The sequence below is a fragment of the Lissotriton vulgaris genome, chromosome 7 (genome assembly GCF_964263255.1).
Source record: "Lissotriton vulgaris chromosome 7, aLisVul1.2, whole genome shotgun sequence".
Taxonomy (NCBI): domain Eukaryota; kingdom Metazoa; phylum Chordata; class Amphibia; order Caudata; family Salamandridae; genus Lissotriton; species Lissotriton vulgaris.
The window spans coordinates 839,996,535-840,022,809 of NC_141695.1; the positions used below are offsets into that span (position 1 = coordinate 839,996,535).

The 26,275-nt window shown below is 48.2% G+C and overlaps 1 protein-coding gene across 2 annotated transcripts in view; it reads left to right on the plus strand.

The window, feature by feature from the left end:
• Window positions 1–26,275, plus strand: part of GPS1 (G protein pathway suppressor 1) — a 299,438-nt gene that overhangs the window by 213,004 nt on the left and 60,159 nt on the right. The gene's annotated exons all lie outside the window — the stretch shown is intronic.

Below are 26,275 nucleotides of genomic sequence, written 5' to 3' on the forward strand. Positions count from 1 at the left end.
GTGATCCACATCTTCCCCTTGCCTCCCTTGATTAATCACACCGTGTCTTGTGTATTTTGGCTCTCTGCTTGCAAGCTAGGAGTTGGGCTGCTTTATGTCCTTCGCTGTAGAGCTTTTGTTAGCTGCTGAGTAGCATGTACTCACCTTGTCGGTGCCTAACAAGATGAATTGTGCCCTTTCTGTCCTGAGTTTCTTCCAGATTTTTCTGCATACTGACCTCTTTGGTATTCCCACTAGTTGATCCTTTAGTTATCCTTTAGTCTCTTATCTGTCACTGTTAAGTACTGTTGAGGTGGTGATTAGATGTTCTCTGTTAGCCTCTTGTAACATGCCCCACAGTGCCTTGATATCCACCTCCCTGCTTTCCTTCTTTGCCAGGAACATTTTGTCTCTTCCAGCGACTCTACACTTCGAGTCTCCTAGCAGGCTCTCTGAGCTTCCATTGCACCTTGCTGCGTTGTTGTGATGAGATCTGAATTTCAATTGTTATTGGTATATTTGAAAGGGTTAAATAGCCTATGTCAATGTTGAGGATCTCCTTTTGATGAAACCAAAAAGTGTTCCAATCTCACACACGTTTTGTACATTTTGGAATTAAACGTGTTGTCCTTATTATCAGAGTGTAGGGAGCACCAGGTGTCAAACAGTCGTATTTGAGACAGCCAGTCTTGAATATATGCTGTTTCTGTCACTAGGCTATTGACTGTAGCAATCACCTGTACTTCACCCCATCCATTACTGGTTCAGATGCCCACCTATGCCTTTATCTGTTCCCCCTTTCTGGATAACTGCTCTCATTGCTTCCTTAAGGAAGACATCTGTGTGTTTGGTGCGGAAAGGTTCATAAACCGTGAACACTGTCCCTCTATAATGTTCAACATCAACCACTTGCATAGAGAATCTGGTAGCACTCTAATCACAAGACTAACACTCGGCCTTCTTCGAAGGGTCCATTTTCACCAGCACTAGCCTCTAAATTGGCTGCCTGTGAAAGAGCAGTTTTATTTTTAACCCATGTGCTTGGGGCACAAGGCCATTTTTTTACTCCCTGAATGGCCCCCACTGTACCATAGATTTAAGTGGGACAGTTCTGGCCATTCATTACGGTCTAAAAATAAGTTTCTTACGGTTGTTCATAGTGTTTTTTTTAAAAGACTTGGTGTGGCAGGTCCTTCTCGATCACAGCCGCCTTAAAATGGAAATTGTTGCCAATGCACTTGCGCCAAGCATCTAATCTGTGTAAATTTAGGAAATTGTCGAAGACCTGGGAATTTCCAGTCTGACTGTAGTTTTTCTCTTTGTATCACACGTTAAAGTTGAGCAGTTTGGGATTTTTAGCACCAAGATACCCTAGTTAAGGTGTATGTTGCATTTTAAAAATTCCTAAACTTAACTTTGCTATAGCAGTTTTGTGGTATAAGTAGTACCACTCCTCCCTTCTTTACCTGTGCACGAGAAAAAAATTGGCCTGGAAACCAGCAGGGCCAAATTCTAGGTCAATCGTGTTACAGGAGTTGAGTTTCTAGCATGAAGCATACATCTCCTCTCAGATCTGTTAGATTGAGGCTATCTTCAGTGTTTGTTTTGAGCTGTTAGCCCAAAGCTGAGTATAGAGCTCATGTTTGGTGGACATTTCTAGTACCTCTCCATGTGTGGGTATCTACCCCCCAAACTGTCTTAACTATAAAAAAAACTTTCATTATATGAAATCATGAAATCTATCTATACTTTGTTGAGTTCCTCCTGTGCCTCCTTGGTTGTTTGCCACTGTCTTAATGTGTGCACCCTGCTATTTACCTCCCTGTCTCTTCCCCCCCTTTCTTCCCAACATACCTTGTACCTACTCATCAGTCTCTGGGTGGACCAGGACTTTGTTGCAGATGTGGCTTGTCTCTACTATCGCGAGTTGCCTTCCTCAGTGTCTATAGTTTTTCTCCAATTGTACATTGTGCTTTGTTGGTGACCGCCCCGTTTTAGTTTGGTCATGAGGTACCATCTCTCTCTCCTTGACTGTCTTATGCAGATGGGTTACTTTTATTGATATTGTTGCCTTTCTTCACCTTCCTTTTCATGAACTTGGAGGCTTTAATAGACGTTTCTTCAGTTGTCCCTATTGTGTCCCCAGCTTGACAATCCAATTGCAAAATATTTTTTGCATATGAAACTGAGATTACTTGTCTTTGTTGCTCCGTCCACTGACAGGACAATTCAACGAGATGGCCACAATATGTTGTTTTTTTGCTCTCAAAAATTCAGTTATTGGATGAAAGTGTTTTCTTTTCTGCAATGTTACCACGAAGGGGTATTGATATACCTGAAATTTAGTACCTTTTTGCCCTGCTTCCTAATTTCTCTTTCCTTTGTTTGAAATCTGTCCCCTTGTGATGCCAGTTGCAGATTTGATTGTGCGCTGTGGGTCTGCCACTATTTAGTATGCCCTAGCTCTCTGGAACCAGTTTCCTTGGGGCCAAGTATATTCCTGAACAGCTTGCACACCTCTCTGCCCCTCCTCTGCTCCACCATGCACTCTGTGAAGTTTTATTTGTAACTTTTCGAGCGGTTTTCCAAATCCTTCATCTTGATGTGCAATTCTATGGTTTGCTCTGGCACAGCTTTTGAGAATCTGTTTAATGAATTCTTGCTGCTCTTCCCTGTTACCTCCGTTTTCGAATAGCGCAAATATCTCTCACCTAATTCTTTAATGCCTTTTTTCCATGTCTTGACCTTCCTTTTTTATGTTGGCTTTCGGGCCTGCAGGGACTTGCCTGAGTCCCTCAAACAGGAGATTCCATGTTTTGTTGAGGGGTTGGTCTTAGGGTTCCGTTTCTGTTGTTGGTGATGTTTTGTATCTCTACTTGTTTGCTTTTCCAGGTTGGCTCTTGATTTAAGGGAGTGGATTTTGTCAAACATTATTTGCTTTTGTGAACTCTCTTCTCTTTGGTAAATGACATTGTTTGTGGTCCAGGTGACCTTTCTCCAGTCCCTGCTGAGTTCCGGGTGTCCATTTAGACAGTTCTGCCATCAACCCTAAGTTGTACCTGGGAGACCAGCTGTGTCCTATTTACTTTATTTTATCTTCTGCAACTATTTTCTTCTGTGGTGTTTGTGTCTTCTCAGCTGCATTGCAGTGCTTGTTCCTCTGCTTTCTTCAATGATTGTGTTTTTGTTTCAGGCCTTTCTGGTTTGGCTTTGCCCTTTTTCTAGTTTTTCTAGTTTACTGTCAGGGTTTCTGTCTTGAATGTCAGTTGGGTCATCCTTGATTGCTACTTCATTCCTCATGGAATATCCATCCACATTATATTTCAGAGCCCACTACTGTTGGAGGCCTTCTGATTTCTACGGTATTCCGTCTTCTGGTCTCTGTTACGGTCTAGGTTTAGTGGGATGTGCAAGAATGATCTCCTTTTATCTTGATCACTATGATTGTCCGTAAGTAAGTCTGAGCATATCTTGGTCTCACTCTGATATTGTCTTTTTCTATAATATATCCTGTTTGCCTTTACTCTGGAATGTTCCTAACTTAGCATTGTGCCCCTTTCTTTGTCTGGCAAATAATCCAAGGTGCAGTTCTTTATAAAAGGGGATTGCGTGCAGATAACTCCAGGTTGGATTGTGTGTTTACCTGTGTAGCGTTGCTGCACCATTCTGTCCCAGCCTGCTATGTTTTCCCTCTGCACTGTGTCCTGGTAACTCTAACCAACCGGCTTTGCCTTGGATGGAGTTTGGTCTGTAGGGGCTGGCAGGCCTACTCTGGTGAGGGTTTCACACAGTCAGGGCCCCACTTTTAAGATAGGTCGGCCGCCTGTCTCCCTCCTTGTGCATCAGCTGTGCTGCTGCCTCTGCCGATTTCCCCTTTTCTGACGTTTTCCCATGTTGAGCACCTTTTAGGTCGAGGCTAGAGTCAGCGCGCATGCTTCTCTAGGGGAGTCTTGTTATAGTGGAGTATGTAATGGAAGCTCTGCCCACTCTCTGGCCATATTTGCCATTGGCTTGTCAGTGTCCTTCATAAATGCTGGCGTCTGATTTGTAAGCAGACTTGTCCCTTCTTCGTACCGCCTAGTCTCCAATTGTACTCTCCGATAGCGACTGGCCCTTTTACTTTGTTTGTTACACAGTGCGTCTTTTTTAGTCTGTGAGCTCTACTTTCTTTAATGAGTATGTTCCCACTGCAAGCACGCAAGACGCGCTTTCACTTTCCTAGCAGCTCGTCACTTGTTTTTTATTCAGCTCACGCCTTTCTTTATTTGACCAACTCTGCTTTTCGTTAGCCTACCCTGCCTTTTTAATGCATTTTTTTTAAAGCACCGTAATATTGTGCTTTAACTTTAAATATAATTTTTCAATACGCCACACGGCGCTGCATAACATCAACTTTAACAAGCATTGGCATAGCCAATAGGTCTCCCATTTGGGACCTTATAAGTGTTTAGTTAGTGGTGATTAAGTTCTTTGGGATGGGTGAAGCGTGCATGTGAAAGGGGGAAAATAGTGTGCAAATTGAGAGCTCAACAGGAAAAGGGTGGGGATAAGATATGACTCCAGGCCTATAGCTGCTGCTTTTGGAACTGGGTTGGAGTCCAGACGTTGGTTTAACACCCTGTGATCCTGGGCAAATCACTTAATCTCCCCGGGCTAAAAGCAAAGTTAACGTGCCCTTGTATAATGTATGTACATGAATGGCCCTTGCACTAACTGAAGCTGGATACAGCGCCCTTGCAAAGACCTAGGTTACTGGAAGTCCAAGTCTTTACAGTGCAGTGTTTGTGAATGATAAATCCATTTTCAAGTAGCCATGTTCTGTGCTTAGTTTAAGTTGAATCGAGACAGGAAACTAATGTTCTATTCTAGTTTTATGTATTTTAAAGTTTAGTTATCTCAATAGGATACATATAGGTGAGAAAGTAAAACTATACATATGTTTGACCTTTTCTCTTTTATAAGTTACTTTCTTATATTGTGCATATCAGTTTAAAGCTAAAAAACAAAATGCAAAGTAAAGACAATCGCGACAAATGGGAAAAGGTACTAAACACGAGGAAGGCATTACGTCTGATGCAAAAAACAGATAACATCTTACGTAACCCACTGGGAAACTCAAACACTGACGCAGCACCACGAGTAGTTACAGCTGGCTGAACAGCGGTTTGTATTCTAGAGAATAGCTAATGAGGCCTACGAATGCTCGACATGGGCAAACAGAGAACAAACGGAGTGAGTAAGCAAAGCCTTCACACAGAGACCCACTGGACACCGGAAGAAGGCAAGCACCATAACCAGAGCAACCTGGGTCTTTTAGAAAATAAAACAAGCTCATCCTTAGGGGAAACAAGATTTGTCCTCAAGGCAGAGTCAAAGTCCACTCATTTATATTTTCAATAATTGGTAACAATAGGCTAAGCTATCAAGACGGACCTAACGTCTCTGGGGTCTGTAGTAGCAGGGTGAAGTGTGTCACGTGTTCGGACATGAGTTATTCTGCCTCAACCTATTGATTTGTTGGAGGAACTGGGCAGTCATTATCTATAGTTTCTCTTTAGGCTTGTCCACAATCCATATGTTGTGCTGGAAATAATATTGCCCCCTCCTCCAACCGATCCCACCCCTTAATACCAAGATCGAACGTGTGCACTCGTTCTTTTTATTTTTTAAACAGATTTTATTTGTCAAAATAGCATATATGTGCAGACCTCTGAATCCCAGAGACAACTGCTGCATGTAAGATACAATAATTGACTTTGACCGTCTTGCACATTTTAAGAACAGGAGAATATGAAAAGCAATACAAATAAAATCAATCCCTGCAAACAAACAACATCCCCCTCCCTCGCCACCCCCCAGTGCACCGTTTCCTTATTCCGGAACCACATATCACTGACTCAAACTGCCATTGATCTGCACAAGAGCTCAACGTCCACAATGCCATTTCCTGCTGAGGAATTGCGAGTAACACATAAGGTGTAGAAGGAACGGGAGAGGCCAACAGGCTACTGGGTCTCGGCCTCGCAACCCCCCCCCCCCCCCCCCCCCCCCCTCCCTGCGGCGGCTCCAGCTCCAGGCCTCGATAATCTGCCCAGCGCCTCCAGATCCTATTGTGCTTCCGGGGTCACCCTCTAGCTTCAAAGACAGGATCTCGAGGCCCATACAAATGTCCAGACCATTGTTCCAAATTGAGACCGAGGGGGCAACCACCTCTTTCCAGGCTCTAGCTATATCTCTCTTTGCTAAGGTAAAACCTAGGAGCATGAAATGTCGCTTTTAGATGTTGCCCCTGATCTCCCCTGATCCCTTCTATCATATGTATGTATGTGTCTTGTAAAGCGCACTGCTGCCCTGAGGCGTCGTGGCGCTGTAGACCGCTGGGGAACCCGTCCTGGCTATCCCTGTGAGATGGTCCCTACTGGGTATCTCCAAGGTGAAACCAGGCATCCCCAGCGAATTTAGGGGGCCGTTGTAGAGATGAGGCAAGCTAATGCCCAGAGTTGCCGAGTGTGATCCCTGGTTAGAGTAGGCACTGAGGCGAGAATTATCGAGTCCGCTGACCCTGGTCCACGACCCTGCCGTGTCGGGAATTGAACCCTGGTCCTGGGCCGTTCTCTGCTTCCGGGTCCGCCGCCTTTAACCAGTGAGACACACCATGAAGGAGGAAAAGCTTCTGTGAATTAGGGAGCTCCCACCGCAGTACTTTAGAGGGACAGGCCAGTACCCCCCTCCAGAATCATGCTAGTGCTGTGCAGTGCCATATAGTGTGCAACAGGGTCATCCCCTCCTCGTGCCCGCAACGGAGACACAACGGGGAAGCCACCAAGCCCGCCCTCCAGGGCCTAACCCTGGTAAAATAAACCCGGTGGAGGTATTTAAATTGACTAAGCCGTAGGCTCACCGCGATAGCCACCCCTTGCGGGGAAGCCAGCGCTCTGTCCAGTCCTCTTCCTCCATCTGACCCACATCACCCTCCCAGGCCTCCATCAGACGCTGAAATGAGTGGGAACAGTGCGTAACCAGGGACAGATACATTTTAGAGATCTTATAGTCTATGAAGTCCCCCATTAATACCTTAGCCACTACCGCGCTGAACTCCGGCAGCGAGTCCAGACACTCCAAGCTGGGATAGCATGCCTAAATTGCAAATATTTAAAGAATTTAGTCTTTGGCATCTGGAAATCCTTCTGGATGTCTTGAAAGGTATTGTGCTCCGTATGACATCCCCAGAGTAGATATCCCAACGTTGTCCAAATCGCGAAACCCGGAGAGACTCCGCAATTGCAGAGAGCGGCCGTTGTGCCATAATGGGGTCTCCCGAGTCAATCTATTTCACCAACCCATCCTCCGCAATGCCTGCCTCCAAAGCTGAAAAACAATCTGCATGGCAGATGGTAGGAGACTCCTCAACGGAGCAGAATAAAGAATAGTGTGTAGGGACTGGTCTCCCCTGCAGCGCCGCTCCACGGTGTATGCTGGGTCCGCTCTGTCCCCACACCACCACTCATTTAAGACAAGTAGATACAATGCAACATAATGAGACAAAATATCGGAGGTTATCAGCCCTCCGCAATACGCAAATAAGAAGCACGTCCGGACCACCACCGTCACCACTCCACCATCCCAAAGGAACTGTCCCAGGACAGAATTCACCTGCCGGAACCACCGCTGGGGAATCGGGTAGGAACGATTTTGTAATTTTATACAATAGTCGCCGGGGCGACACCATCTTAAAAATGGCTGACCGGACGTAGATGGACAGGGGCATTTGGGACCAGGTATTATCCTCACGCACATGCTTCCATACAGGTGCAAGATTTCGCTCCCAAGTCGTGGTGGTAGAATCTGACAAATACACCCCCAAATATTTCATGCCCCCATACACCACATGTACCAACGATGCCCCAGAACCGAGCTCGCCCCGACCTCCCAACACCTACAGGGTGGACTTCCGAGGGTTCATATGTTGACCCAACATTTCCCCAAAGATCTGAATGATACGCAACAACCAGGGGCCAGTTTGTTCCAGGTTTGTAAGGAAAAACAATACATTGTCAGCATAAAGGGCGATTTGATCGGACATTCCGTGCGCCCATTCAAAACCGGACACCTGAGAGTCCAACCGCACCCAAGCAGCCAAGGGTTCCATTGCTAAAGCGAAAAGATATAGGGATAGCGGACACCCCTGCCTGGTGCCCCGCCCAATAGAGTATGCAGAAGAAACGAAGCCCGCAACTTGCACCGATGCCACCAAGTCAGTGTATAACCGGGTTAGGTAGGACAAGAAACTTGGTCCGAAGTTCAGCCGCCTCAAGAGCGCAAATAAATAGACCCAACTCAAGGAATCGAACGCCCTGCTCATATCCGCCAGCAGAGGCGCTGCCCGTTCCCGTAGTCCCTGGACCATCGCGACAGCCACATTTGCCTGCCTAATATTATGGCGGATGGCGCTTGCAATTTTCACCCTGAGTGGGCTGGGTATGCTCAGACGTGAGTCCCAGGCTCTCCACATCACTGGAGTCAAGCTATCCAGGCTGAAGAAGGCTGATAGCCAGAAACCGGTTCTTGGATGCTTGATTCCGGTCTAGGAAAGACATGGCTTGGTAGTTCGGGCTGGACTGTTCCCATGAGGCACAGGGTCCAGGCTGATTTGCATATAGCCATTGTCTGACCTAGGATGGTGCGGAGTGCAAAAAAACGATGGATTTAGGCCCAGATCTTTGTACTGGGGTGAATGTAAGACATTGTTCTGCATTCTGTCCATCAACTGTGTTTTTTGCGGATTGCACGCTGGGTCATGAACCCAGCTCGGTCCGGATGTAAAAGTAGAGCTATATGGGGTGGAGGCGGTTTGTCAATGCCTGAGCTAATATCTTGGCCTCCACGTTCAGGAGGGAGATAGGGTGATACGAGGCATGGTGTTCGGCCAGCGGTCTACCGGGCTTATGAAAAACCACTATCTCCATATGTCTCCAGTCACTGAGTGGACACCCCTGGTTCCTGGCCTCCTCCACCACCCTGCGGTAGTGTGTCCCAGCTGGAGAAAATATATTTTTTTTAATGCGCATGGAAAGCCATTAGGGCAGGTCTATAAACTGTGCGGCGCGACCACCAGGGGGGCCATGGAGCGATACACAGGGGGTCGGGGGTCGCGCTCCCAGTCACACTTCTGCTCAGGCCCAAGGGCTTCAGCCCCCCTCTTCCCCTGTGTCTCAGCCCGAGCTGCTGCAGTGTAACTCGAGCTGCTGGGGCCTCAGCTGGGCAGTGTCTGGAGTCTTATCTCCAGCACGCCCATCAGAGTTTTTCACAGGTCTTTATAGACCATTTACATATGTTCGAAGCATGAGGGCTGCTGAATTCATATCTGTGCATAGATCGCCGCCTAGTGTTGGGTCCGGACGATTGCACATTGTTGCCCTTGAAGAGTCTTCGAAGTATCACGAGATAGGTGGCTCCTCCCCTGGACTACAGTGCGCATGGGCATCCTCTCCATCCCCAGATTGTTTTTTTCCGCCATTGGGTTCGGATTTCTAATCTCAACTCCAGTTAAAAAACTTGAACTCTTTCTATTCCTAAGGCCAAAAGGCCTTCATAGCGTCGGTATTGTCTCGTTCGGTGCCTGGCCCTTTCGGTTCTTTAATCGACGTCGAAAGAAGTATTTATGTCGACAACACAGGCCCAGACTACATCGACGATGGAACGGACCCCGTTTAAGCGGTGCCCCGTTTGTAATTCCAAATATTCGAACTTAGATGTGCACCCAGTGTGCAATACATGTTTGTCCCCCGACCACGACGAGTCAAAATGTTTCGCCTGCTCCAGGTTCCGCTCGAAGAAAACCATTAAACTTCGACGCGCGGCTAGGCAGTCGGCCCAACAGTCGGCGCCAGCACCTGCGGACATCTTCGATGCCGGGGACGAGGAACTCTTCCAAGATGAGGAAGAGGTAGAAGAGGACGTTCCCGAGGAGTTGTCGGAACCGGCGTCGGAGCAGGACTCCAATTTCGATGTGGAGGAGCCAGCTGAGGAATTCGTCCACGACCAAGACGTCGTCGAGGTAGGGGACGACGATGAGGCCCTGGCAGCCGTTGATGACGACTCCGGTGGAGAACCGAGTCCGCCCGCTGTTACGGGGCCTATCATTAACATTCAGCCCACTCCGGATCCGGTCGAGGCATCGCCGACAGGCCTTAGCCAAGATCCTTCTTCACGGTCTACAGCCCCGCGACATAGCCAGGCTAAGACTCTTTCAAAGGAGCCATCGGTCGATTCTGCGAAATCGAAACCAAAACAGACGGAGCCGAAATCGAAACCGAAACTACTCAAGATGGTGGTCGGTTCGACGTCGACGAACACCTCCTCGAAGGCTGTCGACGATCCTTCGGCGCCGAAGATACCCGTCGGCGCCAAGACTGGGACTTCGAAGCAAGGCTCATCCACCAAGCACGCCGCCTCGAAGGGCTCGGCGCCAACGTCGACAACCAAACATGGCGAGAAGTGCAAAGGACTTCAACTGAGTAAAAGTCTCGAGCCACCCCTCTCAGGACTCAAGGCTGGGCTTAAAAAGCGGGTCGAAGCCACAACCAAGGACGCCCCGAAATTGTCGTCGACGCCCAAGGATGGTGGGGCACCTTGCCGGGAGCTCGATTCGACGCGGTCAAGCGAGCGGCCTACACAGGCGTCGAAGAAACACGACACAGCTGCTTCTGGTTCGAAGCCTGCGGGCTCGACACCTATAAGGTTTGGGCTTCCGCCCACGGCCCGCCCAAAGCATCTCGACTGCCGTGACACCACTGAGGCTTCCAAGATGGCGAAGGTGTCCTCACATGAACAGGTCGTCTATCATGAGCCTTCTTACGACAACCAGGCAAAACTGTTTATTGACTTGGAGTCGGGCAGGCTTACCGTCCACAAGCGGAAGATCGCGCCTGAACATCCTTTGGAGGGTTACAAGATTCCGCTCAAAAGGAAGATGGTCTCTTCTACCTCACCGGTTCTTGTTGAACCTCTCCAGGACTATTCGCACCATGTTGTTCATTCTCCGGCACAAAGTGAGGATGACTTGAATGTGGACTATGGCCAAATGGCCTTCTCTTACAACACTGACACTGATCAAGATGTCTCGAATCAATGGACAGGAGCAGGAGATCAAGGCGATGACCCTGATGACCCCCATACCACTCCAGACTCACAGTCCTACAATGTGAAACCATCTCCAACTGAGGACACTGCAGCATTTATTGCATTAATAGAGCGGGCAGCCCTTAACCATGACGTCGAAATGCATGCTGAGCCAGTGGATGAAGATTTCTTATTTGACACCTTCTCCACATCTGAACGCTCCACTAAGACTCTGCCCATGCTTAAAGGGGTCCTCTAGCATGCCACGGCCATTTTCAAGGAGCCAACCAAAGCCAGGGTTATCAACCCCCGAATCGACAAGAAATACAGGCCTGCCCCAGTGGACCCCACCTATATCAAAGGCCAGTTCCCCTTGGACTCCCTCGTAGTGGCTAATGCGCGCAAAAGGGCTAACTCTCGATCCACTGGTGACGCTCCCCCTCCGGACAAGGAGTCAAAGATCTGTGAAGTGTCTGGGAAGCGTGTAGCAGCGCAAGCCGCTAAAATTTGGAGAATAGCCAATACACAGGCCATGTTGGCTAGATACGACAGGGCACACTACGACACCCTAGAACAGTTAATGCAGCACATGCCTGATATGTACAAAGAAGCTGCAGAAATGGTTATACAAGAGGGGAAACTGATCTCCAATGCGTCAATCAAATGCGCACTAGACGCAGCGGACACTGCAGCAAGGTCAGTAAATACTAGCGTGATGCTGCGACGCCATGCATGGCTGCGCATCTCAGGGTTTAAATCAGAGATCCAAACTACTCTTCTCAATCAGCCGGTTAATCCGGACTTCCTGTTTGGACCGGAAGTTGACACGACACTTGAGAAAATGAAAAAAGACACTGAGACGGCGAAATCCATGGGGGCTCTCCAGTCCCAGCAGTTTCGGGGCAGTTCCTGTCGTCGCTTCGGTAACAGGGGAGCAACAAGAGGACAGACTCTACAGCATTCCCAGTACGCCAAGGGCAACACGCAATCTGCCTACACTAAAAACACCGGGGGTGGATACCATGGGAACAGATCCAAAGGGAGAGGCCGCGGCAATAACAACGCCAGGTCCTCCACTCCCAACAAACAGTGACTCCTTGTCACTGCCCCCCGACCATCTAACACTTGTCGGGGGGAGACTCCAGCAGTTCCTGCCACTCTGGGAAAACATCACAACAGACAGGTGGGTGAGGCAACTTATCCGGTACGGCTATTGTCTAGAACTAACCTCCACCCCCCCAACATACCCCCAAGACATCGTCCTATGCCCGCAGAGCACACGCACTTATTGCAGCAAGAAGTACTCTCCATGCTGTAAAAGGGAGCCATAGAACTCGTGCCTGTAGAAGAAAGGGGTACAGGGGTGTACTCTCTGTACTTCTTGATTCCAAAAAAGGACGGGTCCCTGCGGCCCATTCTAGACCTCAGACCCCTCAACCAATACATCCTTTCGGAGCACTTTCACATGCTCACCTTACAACAGGTTCTACCGCTGCTCCGTCAGGGCGACTTCCTAGCCACCCTGGACCTCAAGGATGCATATTTCCACGTTCCCATTCACCCAAGTCACAAAAAATATCTCAGATTCACAATCAACAATCAGCATTACCAATTCAAAGTTCTGCCGTTCGGGGTCACTACTGCTCCTAAGGTCTTCACAAAGTGCTTAGCAACTGTGGCAGCGCACCTTCGAAGGCAAGGTGTTCACGTGTATCCCTACCTGGACGACTGGCTCGTGCAGGCCAAATCTGCCATGCAGTGCGGCCGCGACATGTCGCGGACCATTCACCTCCTTCACAGTCTAGGGTTCTCACTCAACTACGCAAAGTCTCACCTGCAACCAGCCCATTTGCAACAGTACCTAGGGGCGACCCTAAACACCCAGTCGGCCACGGCGCAGCCGAACCCGGCCAGGGTCAGCGGCATGCAAATGCTCATCCGGAGGTTCCAACCTCAGCAATCCCTCCCAGCGCAGGTGTTCATGCAACTGATCGGCATGATGGCATTTTGCATCTTCATAGTCCCACACGCGAGGCTGCACATGCGTCCCCTTCAAGAATGCTTAGCCCGTCAGTGGAACCAGGCTCATGGCCATCTCAAAGACCTAGTGTTGGTGACCGGTCGTGCTTACAACTCTCTGCATTGGTGGAATCCACAACACCTTTGCAGGGGACGACCGTTCCAAGAGCCTGTTCCACAAATAGTGCTAACGACGGACGCTTCTCTCCAGGGTTGGGGAGCGCATGTCCTCCACTACACGGTGCAGGGACTATGGACAGCACAACAGCAGAGGATGCATATCAATGTGTTGGAGCTGATGGCAATCTTCATGGCACTGAAGGCATTCAAGTTGCACCTGTGCAACAAGGTCGTGTTAGTCCGGACGGACAACATGACCGCCATGTATTACATCCAGAAGCAGGGAGGCACACACTCCCCGCAGCTGTCTCACCTGGCCCAGAGCATGTGGAAGTGGGCCATTCAGAGGAACATCTTCCTCATGGCGGAGCATCTCCCGGGTGTCGACAACCAGATGGCGGACCTGCTCAGCAGGCACAGTCATCAGATGCACGAGTGGGAGATCCACCCGTCAGTACTCCGTCCATACTTCCAATGGTGGGGTCATCCAGACATCGACCTCTTCGCCACAAGCGAGACCGCAAAATGCCCAAACTTCGCCGCCAGGTTCCCACACCCGCAGTCTCAGGGCAATGCGATATGGATGAACTGGTCAGGCAGATTTGCGTACGCTTTTCCGCCAGCCCCCCTCATACCTCTGGTGGCGCGCAAACTGCGACAGCACTCCATGACACTCATCCTGGTTGCTCCAACGTGGGCGCGCCAAGCTTGGTACACCACGTTCCTGGAACTTTCGGTGGTGCCACACCAGCGGCTGCGCCTCACTCCCAGCCTCCTCACTCAGAGCCGTGGCGACATTCAGCACCCAGATCCCCAACAGTTGAACCTTGCAATTTGGCTCCTGAGGTCATAGAGTTTGGATACCTGAACTTGCCTCATGAGTGTATGAACATCATCAAGGAGGCGAGACGACCGACTACCAGGGCCTGCTATGCAGCCAAATGGAAGCGGTTTGTTATTTACTGCTCCAACAATCACATTAATCCGTTGGACGCATCTACGCAAAACATCATATGTTACCTGTTGCATCTGTACCAATGCAACCTGGCATACAGTTCCATCAGGATCCATCTGGCGGCCATAGCCGCTTACCTTCAAAACAGACAGCACCTTTCCGTTTTCAGGGTACCTGCCATTAAAGCCTTTTTGGAGGGACTTAAGAGAGTAATCCCTCCCAGACACTCCCCTTCACCAGTCTGGAACTTAAATATCGTTCTCACCAGACTCATGGGGACACCCTTTGAGCCACTCCATTCCTGTGAAATAGTTCCTCACCTGGAAGGTGGCCTTCCTAATAGCTATTACATCCCTGCGGAGGGTCAGTGAGCTGCAAGCCCTCACGATTCAGGAACCTTACCTGCAAATCCATGCAAATAGGGTGGTGCTTCGCACCAACCCTAAGTTCTTGCCAAAGGTGGTTTCGCAGTTCCACCTTAACCAAAATATAGAACTGCCAGTTTTCTTTCCTAACCCTGACTCAGTGGCAGACAGAGCACTGCACACCTTGGATGTCAAAAGAGCTCTCCTGTATTACATCGACAGGACAAAAGACTTTCGAAAGACTAAACAACTGTTCGTTGCCTTCTCTCCGCAACATAAAGGCAACCCCATCTCCAAGTCCGGTATAGCCAGGTGGATTGTTAAATGTATCCAGATCTGTTATCAAAAAGCTAAACGCACATTAACAGTTCCCCATAGAGCGCATTCCACACGCAAGTTAGGGGCTTCCATGGCTTTCCTGGGTAATATTCCTCTAGAGGATATATGTAGAGCAGCCACATGGACCACCATACATACATTTACAAAACACTACTGCGTAGATGTACACCCCAAACAGCAAGCTGCTGTAGGACAGGCTGTTCTCAGAACTCTCTTTCAGACTGCTGCAGCTGGCACGGGCACCCGCTGGTAAGGAGGAAACTGCTATTTATTCTATGCACAGATATGAATTCAGCAGCCCTCATGCCTCGAACGGAATATGCTACTTACCAGTATGCATCTGTTCTTGGCATGAAGGGCTGCTGACATTCATATCGCCCGCCCTCCTCCCCGGTGCCTGTCGCAGCTGTAGCTCTCAGAATCATTTTCAGGCATGGTCATCACTTTCAGTATTACACTCCATCTCTGCCACAATGGCGAAAAACAATCTGGGGATGGAGAGGATGCCCATGCGCACTGTAGTCCAGGGGAGGAGCCACCTATCTCGTGATACTTCGAAGACTCTTCCAGGACAACAATGTGCAATCATCCGGACCCAACACTAGGCGGCGATCTATGCACAGATATGAATGTCAGCAGCCTTTCATGCCAAGAACAGATGCATACTGGTAAGTAGCATATTCCTTACATGCCTTTGTCAACTGGTAACAGAGGCTTGGTGTTTTTTCCTTATTCCAATACCCCCTGGGTCCCACTCTGCCTATACCTTACATTTGTATTTTACATTTACTGATGTAGTGTGAGAATGCATTTCATGAAAAGGAATATAAAGTAGGGTTGCCAAAAGTAAAATTCCTGTGTGTGTTGTTTAAAGAGCCTGCAGAGACCTCCTATTGACACTAAATAGATTTATAAATAAAAAAGTATGCATTCATTCATTATGTGACTTTTCTGTGTCTGTTCTTTTTAATTATCAGTCATGGATCATTGAGGCAGTCCTAGAACACAATTAAAAGTGCTTTCTATTTATATTTGCTGTTTGAAGTATGCACATATAAGTGCTTAAAATACAGCTTTAGGTGACTGCTTATTTTTGTACCAACTGGGCCATCAAAATAATCTACTGGCAACCATATCCATAAGACTGGAAGTTTGTTGCAGGATCAGCACATTATTTATTTCCTCCACCCTGTCATAATAGCAATAGTTTAACTTAGATCTTAAACCCTACGCCGCCTCCAATAACATGCTGGGTTACTTCAAGTGTCTGGGAATGGATCCTGCATTCAGACACCTCACTCCTCCTTCACACCCTTCACTTCCATGCTCACCCTGTCCTCATAGCGATGACAATGCACTCACACCATTCACCTGCTCACCCTGCACTCACAATGATTACTCTGCACTCACAATGCACTTGCGCTGCTCACCCTATACCCTGCAGTCACACAAGCACACTACTCATCCTGCACTCATGTGACACTTCACTCACCTGTCCCCCTCACTGCTGAATATACAACTCACTCAAACAATCCCAGCAGTAATCATACATTCATTAATCCCATTCTGAACGTGCATCCGCACCCAAATTCGTACGGCCACCTCACTCACCCTGCAGTCACTCCTCTCACCCTACTCTCGCACTGTTGCATTGCTCACCGTGCACTCACATGGGCACTCCTGACACCCACACAGCGCAGAGGCTTAATGTGCCTGCTACAAGGAATATGTACCATGTAGATCACAGAAATGAGTGTGAGTAAACTATGAGTAGCGATATAAAAAAGTAAATGTTTGTAAGAAAGGTGTTATAGAGAGATGAGGTGCATTGTTGGTCAGTGGTAGTGAGGGAATTCATGGAGAAGAAGGAAACTGGGGTGGGGCACCAAAAAAGACTGTTGCACCGGCCGGTGCAACCAGTGATAGGGCCAGCCCTGGCTGGGAGTGTTAGTACCCCTCCCCCAGAAGTTCTGGTCTAGTGGCTCCCCTGCTTCTGCAGATTATTATTATTTACATTTGTACTGCGCTACTGTTACCAAAAGAAGCTAAACGGTGCTAATAACCATCCGCTTCCTGAAGGCAAATGAGAAACACACAGAAGGAGATGGATAACCAGCCAAATGGGGTAACCTACAGAGCATAGAGAAAGGATTTTATATCTTCCTAAAGGATAATCGATTCTTGGTGGAGTGAAACAAAGAAGGGTGCAAGTCCCAGAACTGCGCGGCCTGTACCAAAACAGCGACATAGACAACTCATGCCTTCTTGAATTGGGGAACAATAAGCAGAGTGGGACAGGCTGAGAGGAGCATACAGGGCCGACCCGTATGCTTGGTGAGGAAAGATGAGCAGATGAGAGAGGACAGCAAGGGATTGAGAGAATTTGATTGAAGAGATCAGGGATGAGGAGAAATGTAAATTGCAGAAGAGTAGTGTGGACACGCTAGAAGGGAGTGTGAGCCAAAGGCGAGGGCTTCTGTTAGAACAAAGGGAAGATGTGAAAGATGAACGGGGGGACGGGAGAGGTGTAAGAAACAAATGGACAATAATTTGAATGGAGAGATTAGGTGAATGAGAAGTGCTGAGGGGAACGGGTGGTGAAGGGGCCAGAGAGGCCATGAGATAAATGCGAGAGACTGTTAAAGATGAGGGCAGTAAAAAGACAGAATGGCAAGAGGTGATTAAAGGTGAAGTGAGAGGTTGAATGGGGAGAGTTCAGAAGTTGTAAAAAGGGGTGAAAGAAAATGGCCTGCAAAGTGAGAGAGGGATCCAGGGTTGGGAGAGGAGAGAGGGATGGAAGGGAGGGAGAGAGGAAAACTGCATGGGTAAGCTGCTTAACTCTGCAGAAAACCGCCAGGGTTTTAAGGGACCCCTGATTCTCCCGGCCAGGGCCATGTGAGCTTCTAATGTGGCAGCATGTATTCCTGCAGAGTGGCTCGCCCTTCACAAAGCTTGACTAGAAATCTTTCTGATGTTAATTTTTGTATTTTTGTTATAAACAGGTACTGATGGGGTGAAATCTTTCCTCAGTGTTACTGTGTGTAAAAAAATTCATTTCAAAATAATGAAGCCATGCTATCCCAAAATACGCTGCGTCACGTAACATCATTTACATTTTCTTCCCACACAATTTAGTCTAGCCTGTTGCGTAATTTGGTCCTCAACTGCCTCATAATTCCAGTAGGCCTGCCTACATGTTTATTAATTTTTGTCAGGAGGGGGTCCTTACACCTCAAAATGTTGACAGGGGGGTCTCAGCATCCAAAAGTTTGAAGACCTCTGCATTAGGGCCTGGAGCCTTGCCAGAGTTTAGATCTCCCAGGGCCGCACCCAGTTAGTGCACTTGTTTAACCACTATAATTTTGATAAATGTCCCAACCCACGTTATTGAGAGAGAAACTACATAGGAATGGGAGAGAAAGGCGGCAACATGGACAGAGGGGCAGAGAGAGAACACAAATGAAATTCAGGCAGGAGGAAGGTTAGACAACAAATGAGCGAGAAAAGAGCAAAAGAAAGAGGAGGATGTGACAAGGAAAAGGGGGAGAAATATTGAATAGAGGGACAGTCAGAGAAAGAGGGGATTACAGACAGATAGCAGTTGAGAGTGGAAAGAAGAGACTGAAAAGTGAGTTAGGAGAAAAACATACAATGCTTCAAGAGTATTAAGTGCTGCAAGACACAGCTGAACCTCTGGTTGCAATTATTTGACGCATTTCTTAATCTTATAGTCCCCTATGCTAGAGACATGCGGGGATTTGCCAACATCCAAAATTAAAAGAAGTGGACACTAGCCCAATCCAAAATATGGATTTTACCCACTTTCTCTAAGCAAGTAATGGCAGACAATTCAAATGCCACCGCCTGCCAAAAATACTTGCCAGGCAGACACCAGTGATAACATCTAATATCTCATGATAAAAATCCGACAACCATACGAAAAGTGCACCCTGATTAAGAAAAAAAGTACTCCGGTACCAAACGAACGCTGAAAGCATCGCATATAAACTGGCCACAAAATAGTGCATGCACCACAAGAAAAGCAAACAAGGAAGCCGGGTGGCAAATACAGGCCAGCACGGCACTTGTGATTTGGCTTGAGGTGTTTACAGCCAAAGCACGAGTGCAAAGCGAGAGTGAGTGAGGGGGGGAATAAAAAAAGAAAATGCAGCCTGCGCTCTGCTTAATGACTGTTTTGAAGCACACTCGAGCTTGTGGCGGCATCCGCCTTGCGGGAGCGAGCAACAGTCAATTAGCATGCGCGCTGCTGCTCGCTCCCGCAAGGTGGATGACACCACAAGTGCAAGTGTGTGCTTGAAAATGAGCAGAGCAAAGGGTAAAGGCCCTCCTATGCAGCGTAGGTGAGACCTAAAAATTACGTATTTTTTTCTCTCAACAGTGGCAAAGTGCTGCGCTCTAACTTTAGCAATGGCGCCCCTTCACCTAGTTTCAGCAGTTCGGCATGAACGCTTTCCTTTTTGTGACCGCGCTGGTGTGTTTCCTGGACGTTGGCAATTAGAGGATCTCTAGAGCCCCTGCAGCCATGACTGAAGGCGGCCAAAGGTTTGTTTACTTCAGATGAACTTCATCCAACCTCTCCCTGAAAGCTTGTTGCTCTTACAGTGGCTCTTGTTTGAGGGTCTTATGACTGCTTGCAGGAAACAATAACAAAGTGAATTTGCATTGGGCCATGCAGATTGTGGCCGGATTTCCAGCTTAATGAAACGTTGGGCATTCACTTACCACGTTAGTCATTGTTTTCTAGTGAACTGTATATTTTCTATTACTAAATGGAGGGCATTGTCGAAAATATATCGGTTATGTGTCTAGTGAAGGCTTGATAACTCCCTGGTTGTCATAGGTCCTCTTGGGGTAATTGTTTCTTGTTTTGCCTGCGGTCCATAGACGCGTTCTTTATAGCACACAAACACTACTTCACTCAGCCACCTGATAAATGACACTATGTGCTTAACCTTTTGTTGTGGTAATACAGCAGAGATAATGTGGTATTACTGCTAGGTCAGAAAATGCACTTGTGCTTTCCAAATGCTCTGTTTATCCTGTTTAAAGAGTTCAAATTATGAACAGACGTCTACTGACTGAAAACAGTTTTGACCGAATATATTGGATGCCGGCAAAATACATTTGGTGGGTACAGTAGTTTTGCGTTAAGAAATTTTTTATGGGTGTTTTAAAACAAAGGTTATTTTTTTAATGAAATATTGTCACTTACGATACATCCTGCTATACCTTGTATGTTAGTGGTTTGTACTGTAAAATAGTGGTTTAGCGTATATGTGCCCAATAGTTTCGTCCCTATATATTACATTCTTCACTCTTGGTTCCCTCAGTTAAGCCTCCATTTTCTCTGCAGCTCCCTAAATACTGGGCCCGTCCGTCCTGTCCCTACACGTAGTGCCCCTGGAATTATGAGATTTTGTGACTGCAGCATGTTCTGCTTTAATTGTGTATTTGCCGCAATGTAACACGTTAGCTTTCAATATTATTGATTTTCACTGCGCTGTTGAGTTGCCTGGACAATGCAGGTAGTATTTCTTCTGCCCCTCCTGTTCCCCCTGCCCTCTTTGCCAACGCATGCCTATGTGCCTGCTTTGCTAAATGCGTCTTATGGTTGTACTAACTAGAAGGTTAGTAGCGCAAACTATTTTCATTGTCTTAGCCAGTGGGTTTTTTTCTTTTGTAATTTCATTAAAGTATGGTCTGACAGTAAAGGAGAGCTACCTAATTATCGAAGCCATTATTGGCCCCTCCACCGTCTGATCTTTAAAAAAGAAGGAACCATTTAATATAGGGGTTTCGTTTTATAAATTGTAGCATAAACTGTACCTGGAAATGCTTTATTGTATTGTATTCGTGCCGGTTTTTAGAGATTGTAAAAGGCTACTAGTTCCAGCACCCTGTCCTTATTTTATTTCACAAGTTCAAGTTCGAAAATTTGTATAGCGCACTACTCACCCAGAGGGTCTCAAGGCGCTTGGGGGAGGGGGAGGGGGGGGGGGGTACTTATCGAATATCCAAGTTTTTAGTTGCTTTCTGAAGGAGAGGTGGTTCTGTGTAAGGCGGAGGTGGGTGGGGAGAGAATTTCAGGTCTTGGCCGCTAAGTAGGAGAAGGATCTTCCCCCCCATGGTGGATCTATGGATGCGCCGAATTGCGGCGAGGGCTTGATTGGACGATCGTAGTTGGCGGGTGGGGGTGTAGAAGAACAGTCGCGTGTTGAGGCATTCGGGTCCTAGGTCGTAGAGGGCTTTGTGTGCGTGGGTGAGGAGACGGAACGTTATTCTCTTGTTGACGGGGAGCCAGTGGAGGTCTTTCAGGTGACCGGAAATGTGAGCTTGGCGGGGGATGTCTAGGATGAGTCTGGCTGAGGCGTTTTGGATGCCTTGGAGTTTTTTCTGCAGTTTGGCTGTGGTTCCGGCGTAAAGGGTGTTTCCGTAATCCAGTCGGCTTGTGACCAGTGCGTGGGTGACCGTCTTTCTTGTTTCGGTGGGGATCCAGCGGAAGATTTTTTTGAGCATGCGTAGGATGTTGAAGCATGATGATGAGACGGCGTTGACTTGTCTGGTCATCGAGAGGGAGGAGTCCAGGATGAAGCCCAGGTTACGTGCGTGGTCCGTAGGTATGGGTGCGGTTCCCAGGGCCGGTGGCCACCATGAGGCGTCCCAGGCAGCGGGGGATGAACCTAAGATGAGGACTTCCGTTCCGAGTTCAGTTTTAAACGGCTGTTCTTCATCCACTCGGCTACTTCTTTCATTCCTTCGTGTAAGTTGGTTTTTGCGGTGTTTGGGTCTTTGGTGAGGGAGAGGATCAGCTGGGTGTCGTCTGCGTAGGAGATGATGTTGAGGTTGTGTTGGCGTGCGATGGATGCGAGGGGACTCATGTATAGTTGAAGAGGGTGGGACTGAGTGATGATCCTTTTGGTACGCCGCAGATGACTTCGGTGGCCTCTGATCTAAAAGGGGGGAGGCGGACTCTCTGGGTTCTTCCGGCGAGGAACGAGATGATCCAGTCCAATGCTTTTCCTTGTATTCCGACATTGCTAAGGCGTTGTACGAGGGTGCTATGACAGACTGTGTCGAAGGCTGCGGAGAGGTCAAGTAGGATGAGGGCAGCTGTTTCTCCGTTGTCCAGTAGAGTTCGAATGTAGTCTGTTGCTGCGATGAGGGCGGTTTCTGTGCTGTGTTTGGCTCGGAAGCCGGACTGTGAGGGGTTGAGGGATTTCTTGGATTCGAGGAAGGCGGCGAGCTGACTGTTGACGGCTTTCTCAATGACTTTGGCAGGGAATGGGAGGAGCGAGATGGGGCGGTAGTTCTTAAGTTCAGTGGGGTCTGCTGTGGGTTTCTTTAGAAGGGCGCTGAGTTCGGCATGTTTCCAGCTTTCCGGGAAGGTAGCGGAGTTGAAGGAGCAGTTGATGACGTCACGGAGATGGGGTGCGATAATGGCTTCTGCTTTGTTGAATATGTGGTGGGGGCATGGGTCGGTTGGCGATCCCGAGTGGATGGAGTTCATCAGGCGGATGGTGTCTTCAGTGGTGATTGGGTTCAAGTCGCAAAGGATGTTAGATGGGGGTTTTGGTTCGGAGGTGGGTGGAGTGTACTGGTCTTCGGACTGGTTTCCAAAACTGTTATGTATGTCGGCGATTTTGTTGTGGAAGAATGAGGCTAGGGAGTCGCAGAGGTCTTGGGAGGGAGTGATGTTGTTGTTGGTGCCAGCGGTGGGGTTGGTAAATTCTTTGACGATGTTGAATAGTTCCTTGCTGTTTTGGGCGTTGTTGTCAAGACGATCCTTGAATGCTGATTTCTTGGTGGATCGGATCAGTTGGTGGTGTTTGCGGGTGGCGTTCTTGAAGGTGGTCAGGTTGTCAGAGGTTGGGTTTTTTCTCCAGGCTTTCTCGAAGGTACGACAGAACTTCTTGGGTTTCTTAAGGTCATCGTTGAACCGGGGGGCTTTTTTGCTACCTTGCTTGATTTTATGGTTTTTCAATGGTGCTAGTTCGTCGGCGCTTTGGGTGATCCATTGTGTGAGGTTGGTGGCTGCTTGGTTTGGGTCCGATGATTTGGCGGGAGGGTTTTGGTGAAGCGATGTGAAGAGCTGGTCGGTGGTAATTTTGTTCCAGTTTCTTCGGGGAATAGGTTGTGGGGGGTTGTGGGTCGTGGTCTTTTTGTAGTTGAAGTGAACGCAGCTGTGGTCAGTCCAGTGGAGAGCTGTTGTGTGATTGAAGGAGATGTGCTTGCTGGAGGTGAAGATTGGGTCGAGCGTGTGTCCGGCATAGTGGGTGGGGGTATTGACATGTTGTTCGAGTCCGAGGTTGGCCAGGTTGTCCAGAAGGGTGGTAGTGTTGCTGTTGTTTTTCTTTTTCAGGTGGAAGTTGAGGTCTCCCAGTAGAATGTAGTCCTCGGAGGGGAGGGCGTGTGGGCTGATGAAGTCGGTGATGTCTTCGCTGAATTGTGTGCGGGGTCCTGGTGGTCTGTAGATGAGGGTGCCTCTGAGTGTGGTCTTGGGGTCGGTGTGGATCTGGAAGTGAAGGTGTTCGACGGTTGCGAGGTAATCGTCGGAACTGGTCGTGATGCGGATGGTGTTCTTATGGACGATGGCGATGCCTCCTCCTGTTTGGTTGGTGCGGTCCTATCGGATGATCTTCTAGCCGTCCGGGATGGCTATGGCGATGTCGGGTGCTGATGAGGCGTTCATCCAGGTTTCTGTAAGGAAGGCGACATCCGGCGATGTAGTGTCGAGTAGGTTCCAGAGTTCAATGGCGTGTCTGTGGACCGAGCGGGTGCTGAGCAGGATTCATTTTAGGTGGTTTGTGTCGGAGCTCTGTTTGGAGTTTGTGGATTTGGTGTGGGTCCTGATGCAGTCGAACTTGCAGGAGTGGCAGGTGAAGGGTCCATGGGTGTGTCCTGGGGCGGCTTGGTAGCAGTTTGGTGGGCGGCCGGGGTTAAGGGCTGAGAGGGTTGCGGCGTCGTACGTTATGCGGGCGGAGTGGATTTTGCGGGGGCCAGGGGGTATGGCGCTGGGCGTGGTCCAGGCGCGGACGGGCGTAGACGGGCTTACCTTTGGAGCACCTTCGGCGCGCATGGGGCGCTTCCGCTGCGCGCAAAAGCATCTTTCATAAGTGGATAGTGGAGGGGGGTGGGGCGAGGGAGGAGCAGCTGGGAGGCGGGAGCGGGGTGGAGAGGCTGGCTACGAGGCACAACAACAAATGGCAGTGAAAGCAGAACCGAAACAGGACAACAGGACGAGATTGGGGCACAAAGGGCAGAGGCACCGGCACAAACAGGCGCTAATTATACATTTAAAATCAAGCAATGCGAGCGCTAAATATGCACAGATTTAAATGCGAGCAATGGACAAACTAGCACAATTACAATGCGAGCAATGGACAGCAGTAGTGAGCAGTAGCAGGCACTAATTCTTTACAGTCAATTCAAGCAAAGCACTACGATACCCAGGCCAGGAGCGTGGGGAGCGACCGCTTCTCAGAGAGTCTGAACGGTCACAGCGCAACTATCTGCGGGACGAGCCTAAGCTATCAGTGGGATGGAGGAGCAGCTGGGAGGCGGGAGCGGGGTGGAGAGGCTAGCTACGAGGCACAACAACAAATGGCAGTGAAAGCAGAACCGAAACAGGACAACAGGACGAGATTGGGGCACAAATGGCAGTCACCGGCACAAACAGGCGCTAATTATAAATTTAAAATCAAGAAATGCGAGCGCTAAATATGCACCGATTTAAATGCGAGCAATGGACAAACTAGCACAATTACAATGCGAGCAATGGACAGCAGTAGTGAGCAGTAGCAGGCACTAATTCTTTATTATGTAAATCAAAGAAGCTGCATGCTTCGTCCCCGAACCTTTGCATGTTTGGGGCTATTGCATTTTCTTGGTTACACCTTTTAAACTACGGTTGCTTCTGTTTAGTACCAACAGTTTAATAGGTATGCAAAACACACAATCTAGTAACTCTAAACTATAACACAGAAGGTTTCGTTTTCTGTGTCTCCTTTACAATTATAGTCCTTATATAACAAAATCTGTGCTGTAAACAACTTCTGCAGATGGGGTTATATCAGTAAAGTATGCTACAGATACCTTCCTAGATGATGTATGTCAGGACATCAAGTGTGCGCCATATTAATGTCTCTTTTGTGGGATCTCACCCCACCCCTTCCATTGCAATAATTACATAGCGAGATGCCCAGGCCCGGATACACTCCTCTCTCATTTTCTTTCCTTCTAGTAAAGAATTCTCTATATATTGATCCATCTAGCTCTTTCTCTGCTGTGTCCCTCTTCTTCTCCCAATTTTCACTCATCTCCATTCCCTACCCTCATCTTCCAGCAATAGTATCCATTCACAGGAAGTGACTCCACCCCAGCCCAAAATGCAAATTGTGGGCTTCCACTGTCGTAAATGCTTTCAAATGAACCAAATGAAATTCACAAAATAAAAACGTGTCCTGTTTTAATTATCGGTTCCCGCGTTTAAAAAAATATATATGGTTCCATGTCTAGATTAGTTTTAGTAATCATAAATAGAAAAATATCTTTATAGTGTACCTCGAAGTCTGCTTTTAACAATTTACAAAACAATATCGGTAATTTAAGCTATTCTTGTGAAACAACTTCCAGTGATAAGTGGCACACTTCCTGTTATGTAATTTTCTGTGCTGCTGCCTGTATTGAAGGCTGTGCTATAAATAAGGAAATACCCTAGTTATCAGCCCCATTACAAAATTACAAGGTCTGGGGAAACGCCAAGGGCCTGTCGTGTTTCCCTACAAGATCAAGCAGCTGAACAAAACCGAAATCTTCAGGCAAACTTGTAGGGGTAGAGGTAAAGAAGTAATTACTGCTAAAATGTCTTGACTGCTTAATAATTGGCCTCTACAAAGGTCCTCGCATGGTCTTACTGTCGAAACTTACCCCACACTGAGTCTCTGCCTGCTCATCTTAAGCACCTCTAGTAAACCCCACCAAGCCAGAGATTGTATTACTTCTCTGCAAAGCTGAACTACTTTGTAGTGCGTTCAGGCAGTACCCAGTGTGCTTGCTGGTCTGACGGATCAATGGGTGGGCCAACACATCTATCCCCTGCTCTTTCACAAACCTTAAGTCTCTTCCCCATACACCACTGCCCCTCTCATCTCTCCTTCACACTCCCACTACCCCTCTCATCTCGCTGTCCCACTGCCCTCTTTACCTTTCCTTACAATCCCTGTCTCCTCTCTATACTACCTGCTTACAAATGCCACCTTGCTATACCTTCTCACTCTGTGCACTGCTCCCCCCTGCCCCCCGGTGCTTGTCCCACTCGTCCCTCTGTCTCTCTCTCTCATATACTCTCACCTTTGTC